The sequence below is a fragment of the Arachis stenosperma genome, chromosome 2, assembly GCF_014773155.1.
Source record: "Arachis stenosperma cultivar V10309 chromosome 2, arast.V10309.gnm1.PFL2, whole genome shotgun sequence".
NCBI classification, from domain to species: domain Eukaryota; kingdom Viridiplantae; phylum Streptophyta; class Magnoliopsida; order Fabales; family Fabaceae; genus Arachis; species Arachis stenosperma.
In genome coordinates this window covers 89,392,168-89,409,903 of record NC_080378.1, presented here as the reverse complement: position 1 = coordinate 89,409,903, position 17,736 = coordinate 89,392,168, and the positions used below count along the sequence as shown (strand labels likewise).

At 38.7% G+C, this 17,736-nt stretch overlaps 1 pseudogene; it reads left to right on the top strand.

The window, feature by feature from the left end:
- The first annotated feature begins 496 nt into the window (after window positions 1–496).
- Window positions 497–17,156, top strand: LOC130963136 (putative E3 ubiquitin-protein ligase LIN-2; annotated as a pseudogene).
- The last annotated feature ends 580 nt before the right edge of the window (window positions 17,157–17,736 follow it).

Here is a 17,736-nt window from a genome sequence, read left to right as displayed (position 1 = left end):
ATTATGCTCTTTTTCATGTTGTGCTTGTCTTGCCATAAAGCTTTTCAAGAATGAGAGGTGAGGTAGCTTCAAATTCCTTTTGAAGTTTCCATTTCATATTTTTTGCTGCATTTATCTATCTGGATCTTGATTTTGGAATTCTCTTTTTGGTTTTGTTTTTCCTATGTTCCTTCCAAGTTTCGTCTTTCTATTGATCTGAATTTGTTTCATAAGCACTTTCATGGAATATCACAGGTATAAATGTGATGGCAGAAGTGGATGTCCCTGGTCATGCAGCATCATGGTAATGCTAGTGTCATGTTATTTTTTTTAAAAATCTGATAGCTTGATAGTATTGTGTATCAGAAATGTTTGATTTTTTTATTATTCTTTTTATCTTATTTTATGGGTGTCGGATATCCTAGTCTTTGGCCATCACCCTCATGTAAGGAGCCACTAAAGGACCTTATTGTAAGAGGAGAACAATGTGGAGGAGGACGAGGAGGAGCAGTTAGTGATGGAGGAAACAGAAATGATTGCGTTGAAGAGCGAACACTATGATAATGTAAGGATTAATATGCCAATTTTTTTATGACCAACAGATTAATTAAACTGAGATTTCTTTAACATTGAAGGTTTAGAATTTGACAAAAAAAAAATTTTTAGAGAGAAGCCAAATTAAACCATTCACTGCTCTATAAACAACAGACAATTAGGATTCTCTTGAATTTGGTTGATGAGTTTTGAACGATCATTATGTCACTGTTGTAGCCAATATGGAGCGAGAGGGAAGAAGCCTCCATTGAGTTTTTGAGCAGTGGTTCTTGCAGCAATTCCTCCTACGCACCATTTTATCCACAAAGAGTCTCTCCCACAATCCTCAAACCCCAAAACTCTTCACAAAACTTGGCATCACTCGCTGATGAAATCGAATCTTCATTGGTTGACAAGAGTTTGACTAGTTCCTCCTCAGAATTAGAAGCAGAAAGAGAGATCACTAGTACTTCATGTTCGAAGAGGACCCCGAATCTGGTTAGAATCGAAAACAAATCCCTGAGTACTTCCAAAATCCTTAAACCACAAAAATCTGCAAAATGTTTAAAACCACCACCCTATTTAATAAACTTAGCTGATGAAGCAGAATCTTCTTTGGATAAGAATTTACATTGTTCATTCTCCGAATCTGAAGCAGAAAGTGAGGTAGTGGGGACTAAATTTCTTATATATGATAGCCATTTTAGACTTTTAGTGCTATAAGCTGCTGAACTGGTGAAATTTTGTCCCTGTAGGAAAAGGACGAAAAGATAGCACTATTGGAGCCTCAGAAATTCCAAACCCCAAAACAAACAAAAAATATTTGTTCAGGATCCATGTGGTATGTCATGCTTAATTGTTTCTGCATTTTCTAATTAAAAAAAATTATGGTTATAATATACATGTACCTTAATATTCACCTAAAAATTTTCATTTTCTAAGCTTGCATTTCTCCTGTTTTTAGTTCTCTAGATTATAACATGGAAGACGAACATGTGCCTCTAGAGGACTTTGTCTATCCATTAACAAGTAACCTATTTGATGATCCTGTGACCATTGAGACAGGACACACATTTGAACGCCATGCTATTGAAGAATGGCTTAAAAGGGGAAACTTAACTTGTCCCATCACTCGCAAGAAGCTACGGAAGACTCGCTTACCAAAAACAAATCTCGTGCTCAAACAAATAATCTCAAGCTGGAAAGAACAAAGTCGAAATGCCATGTGACAGTCCACATGTAGATACTGAGCTGAAAGTGAAGTGTTCAACTTCTCCTAATAGTGTCATATGAGAGGCGACGCTTGATGGAATGATGAGCGAGTTGCGCAATGCAATCAACAAACTGTATATGTCAGAGGTGCTTGAGGAATCTGAAATGGCTGTGCTTCAAATTGAGAAGCTTTGGAGAGAATTGAACCTAATAGTTGTTGATATCCATAGTATGCTATCAAAACCTCCTATCATCAATGGATTCATGGGGGTGCTTCTTAAGTCTTTTGATCGAAAGGTGCTGCAAACAGCAGTTTTCTTGTTAACTGAGATGGGTTGCGTAGACAGTAATGTTATTCAGATGCTTAGCCATGTTGACACTGATGTAGAATGGATCATGACTGGTGCACGAAATTGTGATCTCTACTTTTCACAACTCAAACAGTCCCCGGTAATGGCTCCAAAAACTTGGTGCTCAATACCATGGTCTAAACACAACTTCGCACAACTAACCAGCAAGTGCACTGGGTCGTCCAAGTAATAAACCTTACGCGAGTAAGGGTCGATCCCACAGAGATTGTTGGTATGAAGCAAGCTATGGTCATCTTGTAAATCTTAGTCAAGAAGATTCAAATGGTTATGGATGATTTATGAATAAAGCATAAAGTAAAGATATAGATACTTATGTAATTCATTGGTGAGAACTTCAGATAAGCGTATGGAGATGCTTTGTCCCTTCCGTCTCTCTGCTTTCCTACTGTCTTCATCCAATCCTTCTTACTCCTTTCCATGGCAAGCTGTATGTTGGGCATCACCGTTGTCAGTGGCTACAGTCCCGTCCTCTCAGTGAAAATGTTCAACGCACCCTGTCACGGCACGGCTAATCATCTGTCGGTTCTCAATCAGGTTGGAATAGAATCCATTTATTCTTTTGCGTCTGTCACTAACGCCCAGCCTTCAGGAGTTTGAAGCTCGTCACAGTCATTCAATCATTGAATCCTACTCAGAATACCACAGACAAGGTTTAGACCTTCCGGATTCTCTTGAATGCCGCCATCAATTCTAGCTTATACCACGAAGATTCCGATTAAGGGATCCAAGAGATATCCACTCAGTCTAAGGTAGAACGGAGGTGGTTGTCAGGCACACGTTCATAGGTGAGAATGATGATGAGTGTCACGGATCATCACATTCATCAAGTTGAGGAACAAGTGATATCTTAGAACAAGAACAAGCTGAATTGAATAGAAGAACAATAGTAATTGCATTAATACTCGAGGTACAGCAGAGCTCCACACCTTAATCTATGGTGTGTAGAAACTCCACCGTTGAAAATACATAAGAACAAGGTCTAGGCATGGCCAAATGGCCAGCCCCATGATCTAAGATAGCATAAGACTACTCAAAGATAGCTACCCCCGATCGATCCTAAGATCTAAAGTGATCAAAAGATGATCCTCAGATCGAAAAATGATCCAAAGATAAGAATACAATAGTAAAAGGTCCTATTTGTAGAGAACTAGTGGCCTAGGGTTTACAAAAATGAGTAAATGACATAAAAATCCACTTCCGGGCCCACTTGGTGTGTGCTTGGGCTGAGCATTGAAGCATTTTCGTGTAGAGACTTTTCTTGGAGTTAAACGCCAGCTTTTGTGCCAGTTTGGGCGTTTAACTCCCATTCTTGTGCCAGTTCCGGCGTTTGACGCCGGGCATTCTTGAGCTAATTTGGAACGCCAGTTTGGGCCATCAAATCTCGGGAAAAGTATGGACTATTATACATTGCTGGAAAGCCCAGGATGTCTACTTTCCAACGCCGTTGAGAGCGCACCAATTGGGCTTCTGTAGCTCCAGAAAATCCACTTCGAGTGCAGAGAGGTCAGAATTCAACAGCATCTGCAGTCCTTTTCAGCCTCTGAATCAGATTTTTGCTCAGGTCCCTCAATTTCAGCCAGAAAATACCTGAAATCACAGAAAAACACACAAACTCATAGTAAAGTCCAGAAAAGTGAATTTTAACTAAAAACTAATAAAAATGTACTAAAAACTAACTAAAACATACTAAAAACATACTAAAAATAATGCCAAAAAGCGTATAAAATATCCGCTCATCACAACACCAAACTTAAATTGTTGCTTGTCCCCAAGCAACTGAAAATTAAATAAGATAAAAGGAAGAGAATATGCGATGAATTCCAAAAACATCTATGAAGATCAGTATTAATTAGATGAGCGGGGCTTTTAGCTTTTTGCCTCTGAACAGTTTTGGCATCTCACTCTATCACTACCACAAACACCGAAGATAGCGGCAGACAATTAGCAGCTATTTTAACAACCGCCGCTATCTAATGATTTTTCAGCAGTTTCAAGGGTGAACGCTGAAAGAGCCGCTGTTTAATTTGGTTTTGCGACAAATTTTAAAGAACCGCCGAATCTACCTTTTCTTTGGCGATTGAAAATCTCCCCCTTTCCTAAAAACACACCCCTCAGCAGCTTCATCAAAAAAAAGAAAGAAAAAAAAAAGAAAGAAACGTAAAGAGAAGAGAGGGAAAAACGGAGAAGGAGAGGGAAGGGAGGAAGGAGCCGGGCGATGCTGCTGAGTTCACTGTTGCCGTCGCGTTGCCGTGCCGTCGGAAAGCCAGAACTGCAAGAGAAAGAACCGCGAAGAGAGAGGGAGGCCGCATCAGCTCACCGCGAAGCCAGCGCCGTTGTCGTCCTCATCACGGGTCTTCACCGTCGCGTCTTGCCACCGCCGCCACCACTAAGCTTTCTGTCGTTGCCACTGAAGCCGAAGAGAGAGAGAGAGTTCGCGAAGAGAGGGAGAGCGCGCGCTCACGAAGGAGAAGAACGACGAAGAGTGAAGGAGAAGCAGAAGACGATGAACGCAGGGGAGAAGGAGGAGGTCACCGTCCTGCTCTGCCGCTGCCGCTACCGTCGATTGGGGTCAAGGCCGTCACCGTCGCATCCTGTTCCTGTCGCCATTAGGGTTTGCTACTGCTGCCATTGATAGAGCCGCCGCTGGGAGGAGCCGAATAGGGAGAGGAGGTCGCCATCGAAGACGCCGCCACTAGTTACAACCGTTGCCAAAATCAGGACAGATTCACCGGTAACTCTGCTTCTTCCTTTCTTGAATCTGTTCTGCTTCTATTTTGTTCCACTATTCTCCTAACTTTCTTTCTATGCACTTTGAAATTGGTTTTGCTCATTTGTTATACCCAGTAATTGCTTTGCTTCATCGATGGTATGTCTTGTTTGCTATTCATTTTCTTGCTTCACGCCTTTTTCTTGTCTTTATCGGGTCTTTTTGTCTGATGATTAAGGCCTTTTGCCTTTAGAAAAGGACTTTTTAAAGGAGAGAAAGTCTTGATAGGAGAAAGTGGTGCTATACGCTATAAGAGAGAGCTAAAAAGAGGTGGACTGGACTTGCTTAAGCTTGAGTTCTTTCATAGGAAGGAATATAATAAGGCAGTTGGTTTACATACCATAGAGCAGGCGCTTTCATATAACTAAGGAAAAGAGGACAAGAAATGAGAGTTTATGCCGCCTTCTTTCCTAGCTCTTTTCCATAGAGCAATGCCAAAAAGCTTGATGAAGTTCGTGCCATCTTGAGCCAGTCAATTCCATTTCAGTCCCTCAAACTTGATTATAACACTTCACTCTTCCCTCTAATTTCGTTTAATTTATCCCTTTCTTCTGTTTGTTTTATGTTTTTATTCTTACAAGGGTTTTGTTTTGCTTTTGCAGTGCTAGAGTTGCAAGGAGAGCCTGAAGATATCTCCAAAGAGAAAGCTCGTTTGGCTGCTGTTTAGGTATCTACTCACAATCTGATTTTCACTGATTCCATTATGTGTGTGATTTTAAGGTGGATTTTCTTTTTTACCTCAATTTTCACTATTATTTCTTGATTATAACTCTGTGATGGTAGTACTAGACTGCTGGTTCTTTGTCTTGGTAGGGGAAATCACTATATGCTACCAAGTTCTGTTTGATTCACCATTTGCATATGATTCATTTGTTCTGGTACCGTATACATCATCCAAATGGTTAAGAAAATGTTTTATCTTGTCAGTTTTTTTTTTCAGTCCTGAAATAGCTCTTTCTATTTGCGGAGCCGAGAAGTTGTACAGGCGGTCTTAAAGTTAATTATATTTCTTAAGGGGTCTAGGCTCAATGTTGATGAATTTATTTCAAGTACATACTCAAAGTGGATCTATTGTGTACATTAAAGTTGGAACTTCTAATTGACGCAGCCTTATTTGCAGTGTTCCAATTGTACGAAAGCACAATGATTATCTTTTGTGTGCTAAGTGAAATTCAAATGAAAACAATGATTCTTTTGTCATCTTGCCATAATCATTTTTTTACTTTCATTATTCAGTAACTTCTTCTTTTTATATTTAGAATTATTCACTGTTTCATTTAGTCCTATTAAAATCTTATGGGTCTATTATGGAAGATATGAGCAAGTGCAGTTGATGGATGATAAAAGATATTTAATAATTGTTCTTTGCGATGAAAGATAGAGCTTGTAGTATGGCAAGTGGAAGAGTTTGGTACACTGTAAATTCGGCTTTTAAGTAAAGGGATTATCAAACTAGCAATTTTAAGTTGGATTAAAATAGTAATTTGTCTTCTTTTTCTTTCATTTTTTCTGAGCTTACCAATTGAGGGTTTTAGTGTTGTCTTAATTCATGACTCTCTGATTTGGATGATCAGATGCTTCTTTCTTTTACTAGTTAAAGGAGTTGATAGTATATAAACCCGGTTGTATTATTGTTTTACATTTAAGAATTCTTACATACTGGTTTTACTCTTCCATATATTGATTTGATCCTTTTTATCTTGAACCTTGGTCCAATGTTGGCATCTATCTAAAGTTTTGGTATGTTTTTCCCTTCTCTAGTTTTCAATTTTTTAATTATTGTACTCAAGGTTGCAATCCAAGGGACCTATGGAACATTGGAGGCTATTGAAGGGTAAGAGCAACAACAACAAGGTGGATGTTGACTTTGGTTGTGGTTTGGTTGGGAGAATTCTCCAACTCAAAAGCAACAATAGGCTGAGAAAATCATCAGTTCATTCACTACCCTTGAAAGCTAGCAACAACAAAGGACAGTAGAGAGATCATAAGGTGGAAAACGAATCCAACAAGCCTCAAATTCATGAATCAAAGACTCCAAGTCCAAGAAACAACTTCACTGAGACCTTTCACACATTGAATGATGATTATAAACAAGCCAGAAAGAGCACCTCTGCCTACCGAAATAGCCAGAATCGAAGACCTTCAGATGCTGCAAGAAGCCTGAGTTGTTGAAGGGAATGGGAAATGAAGCATACAAGCAGGGAAGGTTTGAAGAGGCCCTGACCTTGTATGACAGAGCAATTGCTATTGACTCCAACAAGGCTACATATCATTGTAATAAGAGTGCAGCTTTGATCGCATTGGGACAGCTTCTTGAAGCAATCATGGAGTGTGAGGACGCTATCAAGTTAGACCTTTCTTATGGCAGAGCTCACAACTGTTTGGCAACAATATATTTCAGGTACTTGGATCATAACAATGAAAGTGGTGGTGATTTTATTTCTATTAATCTTTTTCCCCCTTATAATAAAATTGTGAATTGGTGCAGGCTTGGAGAAGTAGAAAAGGCACTAACTTGTAATCAGGCAGCTTCAGATGATGATTCGGTTCTTGCTTTTCAAGCTTAGGCTCTTGAAGACCACCTTAACAAATGCACTGAAGCTAGGAAAGTCAAAGATTGGAAAACTATGATAAAGGAAACACAGTCCGCAATATCGTTAGGAGCCGATTCAGCTCCAAAGGTTAGTTTCCATGGTCTGGCAATCATTCATCTATGATTTTTATGAGCATTCTTTCACATTGCAGAGAAGATACAGCAACCTTTCCTCGCATTTACTTGTATGTGAATCACAACATTTATTATTTTAACATATCTCAGGCAGGCTGAAATAACAACATCATGTGAATGAAGGAACAACTAAATAATCAAAGCAACATTTATAATTAAAAATAATATTACTATGGTCTCACTAGATGCAACGTGTTTCACACTTTCACCGTTTCTCATTTAGGACTTAGGCATATACAAACAACAATTTTCATTTAGTTGGCCTTCCATAGATTGAGTTGTATCGATCATTGATCATCGAGTTGTATTACATTCTCAAGCATTGGCAATAGAAGAACATTAGTGATAAGCTTGGCACCGGTTAATATTGAAATATTTTATCAATATATTGTTTAAATGAACATTTTCAGGTTCAGAATTTAGCAAATCAGAAGTACATTAGTGGTCAGTAAATTAGTGACATTATCAAGATGCTACTACACCAGCACGTCCAAATTTTCAAGATAAGCAGAAAAGGATCAATGCAATTGAAGAGGGGCTATTATTATACTTATTATTTTTATACTTCATATTATTATTAATGCAATTGTGATTCTTATTATTAAAACCTATACCCATTAGTTTTTAGTACGGTGTTTTATATTATTATTATTATTATTATCATCATCAGCGAATTTTAAGAGGAAAATTTAATATATTTTTTTAAATTTGTATTGAAATTAGCGGCGGTTTTATAACCGCCGCAAACAGTCCTAACTTAATATTAACTTAGTAGCATTACGGCGGTTTGTAACCGCCGTTATAAATGGTAGAAATCCTAATACTTGAATATCGCGGCGGTTTAAAACCGCCGCTAAATTAATTGCCGCAAAATATTGATTCAGCGGCGGTTATACCAATGGTTGCTGAAAACCGCCGCAAAATCATTTCCCCGCACCGATAACCAGGGCGGTTCACTAAACCGTGGGTATTTGATTTTGCGGCGGTTCAAAACCGCCGCTAATCATGAAAACAACCGCCGCCATTAACTGTGCTTCTTGTAGTGTATCCTTTGAAATTTAGAATGATTGGCTTCTATAGGAACTCAGAATCCAGATAGTGTTATTGATTCTCCTAGTTAAGTATGATGATTCTTGAACACAGCTACTTTATGAGTCTTGGCCGTGGCCCAAAGCACTCTGTCTTCTAGTATTACCACCGGATACATACATGCCACAGACACATAATTGGGTGAACCTTTTCAGATAGTGACTCAACTTTGCTAGAGTCCCCAATTAGAGGTGTCCAGGGTTCTTAAGCACACTCTTTTTGCCTTGGATCATGACTTTATTATTATTATTTTTCTTTTTCTCTTTTTTTTTTCGTTTTTCTCTTTTCTCTTTTTTTTTTTTGCATTCACTACTTTTTCTTGCTTCAAGAATCATTTTTATGATTTTTCAGATCCTCATTAACATGTCTCCTTTTTCATCATTCTTTCAAGAGCCAACATTCATGAACAACAAATTCAAAAGACATATGCACTGTTTAAGCATACATTCAGAAACCAAAAGTATTGCCACCACATCAAACTAATTAATCTGTTATAAAATTCAAAATTCATGCAATTCTTCTCTTTTTCAATTAAGAACATTTTTCATTTAAGAAAGGTGATGGATTCATAGGACATTCATAACTTTAAGGGATAGACACTAGGACACTAATGATCATAAGACACAAACATAGATAAACATAAGCATTAAAATTCGAAAAACAGGAAAATAAAGAACAAGTAAATTAAAGAATGGGTCCACCTTAGTGATGGCGGCTTGTTCTTCCTCTTGAAGATCTTATGGAATGCTTGAGCTCCTCAATGTCTCTTCCTTGCCTTTGTTGTTCCTTTCTCATGATTCTTTGATCTTCTCTAATTTCATGGAGGAGGATGGAATGTTCTTGGTGCTCCACCCTTAGTTGTCCCATGTTGGAACTCAATTCTCCTAGGGAGGTGTTGATTTGCTCCCAATAGTTTTGTGGAGGAAAGTGCATCCCTTGAGGCATCTCAGGGATTTCCTGATGAGTGGGATCTCTTGTTTGCTCCATCCTTTTCTTAGTGATGGGCTTGTCCTCTTCAATGAGGGTGTCTCCCTCTATGTCAATTCCAACTGAATAACAGAGGTGACAAATGAGATGAGGAAAGGCTAACCTTGCCAAGGTAGAGGACTTGTCTGCCACCTTATAAAGTTCTTGGGCTATAACCTCATGAACTTCTACTTCCTCTCCAATCATGATGCTATGAATCATGATAGCCCGGTCTATAGTAACTTCAGACCGGTTGCTAGTGGGAATGATTGAGCGTTGGATAAACTCCAACCATCCCCTAGCCATGGGCTTGAGGTCATGCCTTCTCAGTTGAACCGGCTTTCCTCTTGAATCTCTCTTCCATTGAGCGCCCTCTTCACAAATGTCTATGAGGACTTGGTCCAACCTTTGATCAAAGTTGACCCTTGAGATGAATCTCTCCATCTCCCATGACTCGGAGGTGGAAGCTTTTGCCTTCCCTTTCCTCTTTCTAGAGGTTTCTCCGGCCTTAGGTGCCATAAATGGTTATGGAAAAATAAAAAGCAATGCTTTTACCACACCAAACTTAAAAGGTTTGCTCGTCCTTGAGCAAAAGAAGAAAGAAGAGAGTAGAAGAAGAAGAAATAGAGGAGATTGAGATAGCTTTGTGGTTCGGCCAAAGGGGGAGAAGTAGTGTTTAGGTTGTGTGGAAATGAAGGAGTGAAGATGGGTTTATATAGGGGTGGAGAGAGGGGTGAAGAGAAAGATGGGATTTGATAGTTGAGGGGTTTTTGGGAAAGAGTGGTTGATGAATGGGTGAAGAAGAAGAGAGAGGGTGGTGGGGTAGGTGGGGATCCTGTGGGGTCCACAGATCCTGAGGTGTCAAGGAAAATTCATCCCTGCACCAAGTGGCGAGCAAAAATGCTCTTTATGCCAATTCTGGCGTTAAACGCCGGGCTGGTGCCCATTTCTGGTGTTTAACTCCAGCTTCTTGCCCTTTCCTGGCGTTTAACGCCAGTCTGGTGCCCCTTTCTGGCGTTAAACGCCCAGAATGGTGCCAGACTGGGCGTTAAACGCCCATTTGCTGCCCTTACTAGCGTTTAAACGCCAGCAAGATCTTCCTCCAGGGTGTGCTATTTTTCTTTCTGTTTTTCATTTTGTTTTTGCTTTTTCAACTGATTTTGTGACTTCTCATGATCATCAACCTATAGAAAACATAAAATAACAAAGGAAAATAGATAATTATAACATTGGGTTGCCTCCCAACAAGCGCTTCTTTAATGTCAGTAGCTTGACAGAGGGCTCTCATGGAGCTTCACAGATACTCAGAGCAATGTTGGAACCTTCCAACACCAAACTTAGAGTTTGAATGTGGGGGTTCAACACCAAACTTAGAATTTGGTTGTGGCCTCCCAACACCAAACTTAGAGTTTAGCTGTGGGGGCTCTGTTTGGCTCTGTTTTGAGAGAAGCTCTTCATGCTTCCTTTCCATGGTGACAGAGGGATATCCTTGAGCCTTAAACTCAAAGGATTCTTCATTCACTTGAATGATCAATTCTCCTCTGTCCACATCAATGACATCCTTTGCTGTGGCTAGGAAGGGTCTGCCAAGGATGATGGATTCATCCATGCACTTCCCAGTCTCTAGGACTATGAAATCAGCAGGGATGTAATGGTCTTCAATCTTTACCAGAACATCCTCTACAAGTCCATAAGCTTGTTTTCTTGAATTGTCTGCCATCTCTAGTGAGATTCTTGCAGCTTGCACCTCAAAGATCCCTAGCTTCTCCATTACAGAGAGAGGCATAAGGTTTATGCTTGACCCTAAGTCACACAGAGCCTTCTTAAAGGTCATGGTGCCTATGGTACAAGGTATTGAGAACTTCCCAGGGTCTTGTCTCTTTTGAGGTAATTTCTGCCTAGACAAGTCATCCAGTTCTTTGGTGAGCAAAGGGGGTTCATCCTCCCAAGTCTCATTACCAAATAACTTGTCATTTAGCTTCATGATTGCTCCAAGGTATTTAGCAACTTGCTCTTCAGTGACATACTCATCCTCTTCAGAGAAAGAATACTCATCAGAGCTCATGAATGGCAGAAGTAATTCCAATGGAATCTCTATGGTCTCAGTGTGAGCCTCAGATTCCCATGGTTCCTCATTAGGGAACTCATTGGAGGCCAGTGGACGTCCATTGAGGTCTTTCTCAGTGGCGTTCACTGCCTCTTCCTCCTCTCCAAGTTCGGCCATGTTGATGGCCTTACACTCTCCTTTTGGATTCTCTTCTGTATTGCTTGGAAGAGTACTAGGAGGGAGTTCAGTAATTTTCTTGCTCAGCTGTCTCACTTGTACCTCCAAGTTTCTAATGGAGGACCTTGTTTCAGTCATGAAACTTTGAGTGGTTTTGATTAGATCAGAGACCATGGTTGCTAAGTCAGAGTGGTTCTGCTTAGAATTCTCTGTCTGTTGCTGAGAAGATGATGGAAAAGGCTTGCCATTGCTAAACCTGTTTCTTCGACCATTATTATTGTTGAAACCTTGTTGAGGTCTCTGTTGATCCTTCCATGAGAGATTTGGATGATTTCTCCATGAAGAATTATAGGTGTTTCCATAGGGTTCTCCCATGTAATTCACCTCTTCCATTGAAGGGTTCTCAGGATCATAAGCTTCTTCTTCAGATGAAGCGTCCTTAGTACTGCCTGGTGCAGCTTGCATTCCAGACAGACTTTGAGAAATCAAATTGACTTGCTGAGTCAATATTTTGTTCTGAGCCAGTATGGCATTCAGAGTGTCAATCTCAAGAACTCCTTTCTTCTGATTTGTCCCATTGTTCACATGATTCCTTTCAGAAGTGTACATGAATTGGTTATTTGTAACCATTTCAATTAGTTCTTGAGCTTCTGTAGGCGTCTTCTTCAGATAAAGAGATCCTCCAGCTGAGCTATCCAATGACATCTTGGACAGTTCAGACAGACCATCATAGAAAATACCTATGATGCTCCATTCAGAAAGCATGTCAGAGGGACACTTTCTGATCAATTGTTTGTATCTTTTCCAAGCTTCATAGAGGGATTCTCCTTCCTTCTGTCTGAAGGTTTGGACTTCCACTCTAAGCTTACTCAATTTTTGAGGTGGAAAGAACTTTGCCAAGAAGGCATTGACTAGCTTTTCCCAAGAGTTCAGGCTTTCTTTAGGTTGTGAGTCCAACCATATCCTAGCTCTGTCTCTTACAGCAAAAGGGAATAGCATAAGTCTGTAGACCTCAGGGTCAACCCCATTGGTCTTGACAATGTCACAGATTTGCAAGAACTCAGCTAAAAACTGACGAGGATCTTCCAATGAAAGTCCATGGAACTTGCAATTCTGTTGCATTAGAGAAACTAATTCAGGCTTAAGCTCAAAGTTGTTTGCTCCAATGGCAGGGATAGAGATGCTTCTCCCATAGAAGTCGGGAGTAGGTGCAGTAAAGTCACCCAGCACCTTCCTTGCATTGTTGGCATTGTTGTTATTTTCGGCTGCCATGGGTTCTTCTTCTTTGAAGATTTCTGTTAGGTCCTCTACAGCGAGTTGTGCGTTAGCTTCTCTTAGCTTTCGCTTCAAGGTCCTTTCAGGTTCAGGGTCAGCCTCAACAAGAATGCTTTTGTCTTTGCTCCTGCTCATATGAAAGAGAAGAGAACAAGAAAATATGGAATCCTCTATGTCACACAGTATAGAGATTCCTTGAGGTGTCAGAGGAAAAGAAAATAGAAGGTAGAAGAATTCGAACTTATCAAGAAAGATAGAATTCGAATTGTCCATTAAGGAGGGGTGTTAGTCCATAAATAGAAGGATGTGAGAAGAAGGGAAGAAATTTTCAAAATAAATTAAAAAGATTTTAAAAACATTTTGAAAAATACTAATTGATTTTCGAAAAATTAAAGTTGGGAAAGAAATAGAGTGATTTTTGAAAAAAGATTTTGAAATTAGAAATCAAAAAGATATGATTGAAAACTATTTTGAAAAAGATGTGATTAAGAAGATATGATTGAAAAGTTATGGTTTTTAAAAAGATGTGATTGAGAAGATATGATTTTAAAAATTAATAACCTGCCTAACAAGAAAGATATGATTCAGACATTAAACCTTTCTCAACAGAAAAGGCAACATACTTGAAATGTTGAATCAAATCATTAACTGTTAGCAAGTATTTTTGAAAATGGAAAGAAATTGATTTTGAAAAAGATTTGATTGAAAAGATATGATTTGAAAAAGATGTGATTTTGAAAAATTTTGAAAACTTGAAAAAAAATTGAATTAAAAACAAAATCTTCCCTCTTGTGCCATCCTGGCGTTAAACGCCCAGAATGGTGCACATTCTGGCGTTTAACGCCCAAAACACTACCCTTTTGGGCGTTAAACGCCTAACCAGGTACCCTGGCTGGCGTTTAAACGCCAGTTTTCCTTCTTCACTGGGCGTTTTGAACGTCCAGCCTTTTCTGTATAATTCCTCTGCTGTATGTTCTGAATCTTCAATTCTCTGTATTATTGACTTGAAAAGACACAAATTAAAAATATTTTTGGATTTTTAATAAAGAGGAATAATCAAAATGCAACTAAAATCAAATAAACAATGCATGCAAGACACCAAACTTAGAAGTTTGTATACTACTGACACTAACAAAATGAGAATGCATATAACAAAACACTCAAGTCAAGAGAATTCAAAGATCAGAGCAAGGAAATCATCAAGAACATCTTGAAGATCACTTAAGAAACATGAATGAATGCAAGAAGAACAGAAACATGCAATTGACACCAAACTTAACATGAGATACTAGACTCAACAAGAAACATAAAATATTTTTGGTTTTTATGATTTTGTAATTTTTTTTGGATTTTCGAAAATTAAGTGGAAAAGAAAATAAAGGTATCAAAATTCTTTATGAGAATTCCAGGAATCATGCAATGTTAGTCTAAAGCTTCAGTCTAAAGAAATTAGACATGGCTAGCCAAGCTTTAGCAGGACATTACATTCAAGAGCTAAATTGATGAGAATCAATCAGCTTTGGTGATGATAAGAACATCACCTTGAAACACTAGAATTCATTCTTAAGAACTCTAAAGAAAAATGCCTAATCTAAGCAACAAGATGAACCGTCAGTTGTCCAAACTCAACAATCCCCGGCAACGGCGCCAAAAACTTGGTGCACGAAATTGTGATCTCTACTTTTCACAACTCAAACAGTCCCCGGTAATGGCTCCAAAAACTTGGTGCTCAATACCATGGTCTAAACACAACTTCGCACAACTAACCAGCAAGTGCACTGGGTCGTCCAAGTAATAAACCTTACGCGAGTAAGGGTCGATCCCACGGAGATTGTTGGTATAAAGCAAGCTATGGTCATCTTGTAAATCTTAGTCAAAAAGATTCAAATGGTTATGGATGATTTATGAATAAAGCATAAAGTAAAGATATAGATACTTATGTAATTCATTGGTGAGAACTTCAGATAAGCGTATGGAGATGCTTTGTCCCTTCCGTCTTTCTGCTTTCCTACTGTCCTCATCCAATCCTTCTTACTCCTTTCCATGGCAAGCTGTATGTTGGGCATCACCGTTGTCAGTGGCTACAGTCCCGTCCTCTCAGTGAAAATGTTCAACGCACCCTGTCACGGCACGACTAATCATCTGTCGGTTCTCAATCATGTTGGAATAGAATCCATTGATTCTTTTGCGTCTGTCACTAACGCCCAGCCTTCAGGAGTTTGAAGCTCGTCACAGTCATTCAATCATTGAATCCTACTCAGAATACCACAGACAAGGTTTAGACCTTCCGGATTCTCTTGAATGCCGCCATCAATTCTAGCTTATACCATGAAGATTCTGATTAAGGGATCCAAGAGATATCCACTCAATCTAAGGTAGAACGGAGGTGGTTGTCAGGCACACGTTCATAGGTGAGAATGATGATGAGTGTCACGGATCATCACATTCATCAAGTTGAGGAACAAGTGATATCTTAGAACAAGAACAAGCTGAATTGAATAGAAGAACAATAGTAATTGCATTAATACTCGAGGTACAGCAGAGCTCCACACCTTAATCTATGGTGTGTAGAAACTCCACCGTTGAAAATACATAAGAACAAGGTCTAGGCATGGCCGAATGGCCAGCCCCATGATAAGCATAAGACTACTCAAAGATAGCTACCCCCGATCGATCCTAAGATCTAAAGTGATCAAAAGATGATCCTCAGATCGAAAAATGATCCAAAGATAAGAATACAATAGTAAAAGGTCCTATTTGTAGATAACTAGTGGCATAGGGTTTACAGAAATGAGTAAATGACATAAAAATCCACTTCCGGGCCCACTTGGTGTGTGCTTGGGCTGAGCATTGAAGCATTTTCATGTAGAGACTTTTCTTGGAGTTAAACGCCAGCTTTTGTGCCAGTTTGGGCGTTTAACTCCCATTCTTGTGCCAGTTCCGGCGTTTAACGCCGGGCATTCTTGAGCTGATTTGGAACGCCAGTTTGAGCCATCAAATCTCGGATAAAGTATAGACTATTATACATTGCTGGAAAGCCCAGGATGTCTACTTTCCAACGCCGTTGAGAGTGCGCCAATTGGGCTTCTGTAGCTCCAGAAAATCTACTTCGAGTGCAGGGAGGTCAGAATCCAACAGCATCTGCAGTCCTTTTCAGCCTCTGAATCAGATTTTTGCTCAGGTCCCTCAATTTCAGCCAGAAAATACCTGAAATCACAAAAAAACACACAAACTCATAGTAAAGTCCAGAAAAGTGAATTTTAACTAAAAACTAATAAAAATGTACTAAAAACTAACTAAAACATACTAAAAATATACTAAAAATAATACCAAAAAGCGTATAAATTATCCGCTCATCAGTGACCCTTTTCAAGAAAGGTGTAAAAGAGGCTATGGTGTTAATGTATCTCCTGAAACCTTCCACTATTATTCTTTCAGATATGGCAACAGTGGAAGCTCTCATTGCAGTTGTAAATATGAAAGAGGAAGAATTTCTAGGTATGTGTTTGAGTCCCAAAATGGCTGCAGTGCTTTTACTTGCGCAGGTTGTTAGAAGCAGTGAAGAGAGCATTGCATCTTCAGTTGCACAGGCTGTGTTATCCGAAAGAGAAATTGAAGCTATAGTTGGCAGTTTGGGAGCAGAATCGGCAAAGGAGAGAGTTGCTGCGGTTGAGATCTTGTTAAAATGCATGCAAAAAGATGGTACTTGAAGGGATATCATTGCTGATAAGGCACAATTATCTTCCTTTTTGGAAAGCCTTGTTGGTGCAACTGACGGAGAACTTTTCAAGATAGTTAAATTTTTATCTGAGTTGGTAAAACTGAATAGGTAAGTTTACATTTTATAAACATGAATTAAGCTGTATTGTTTATTATTAGGGTTTGATTCTCTCGTATATGGTTCTGTCTAGGAGGACATTCAATGAACAAATCCTTCACATTATAAAGGAAGAAGGTCCTTTAAGCACAATGCACACTATTTGAATCAATAGACACAATAATGATGAATGATTTTTGTACAGATGAAGTTTCAATTATAGAACCTAATTAAGCAACCTTATTGTATATTTTGACTTAATTAGAGGACAATAGTTGATGTATCAATACACTTTGTTGATGTATAGTTGTTACTTGTTATTATAATTGATGTATCAACACTTTGTTTATATTTTGAATTATATTAAGTTATTTGTTTATAGTATTATTCTTTTAGTTTGATAATAGGATGACTTTGTTTATTTTTTAAAATATTATAAATATTCGAATATAAATTAGATAAAAATTTGTATTAAATTTATATTTATTTTGTATGAAAACAAGTTTATTTTGTAATTAGAAAAATAAAAAAAATCCTATTTTACCTTATTGATGAATTTACAGATGGATTTTCTGTCTGTAATAAGAGTGTGAGATAATTTTCTAAAGTTCAAATTACAGACGGAAAATCCGTCTGTAATTACAGACGAAAAATCCGTCGGTAACTAGTAAAAATCCGTCGGTAATTTTCCGACGAAAAAAAAATCTGTCGGTAAATAATTTCCGACGGGGCTTTTACAGAGGGACAAAATCCGTCGGTAATTTCGTCGGTAAC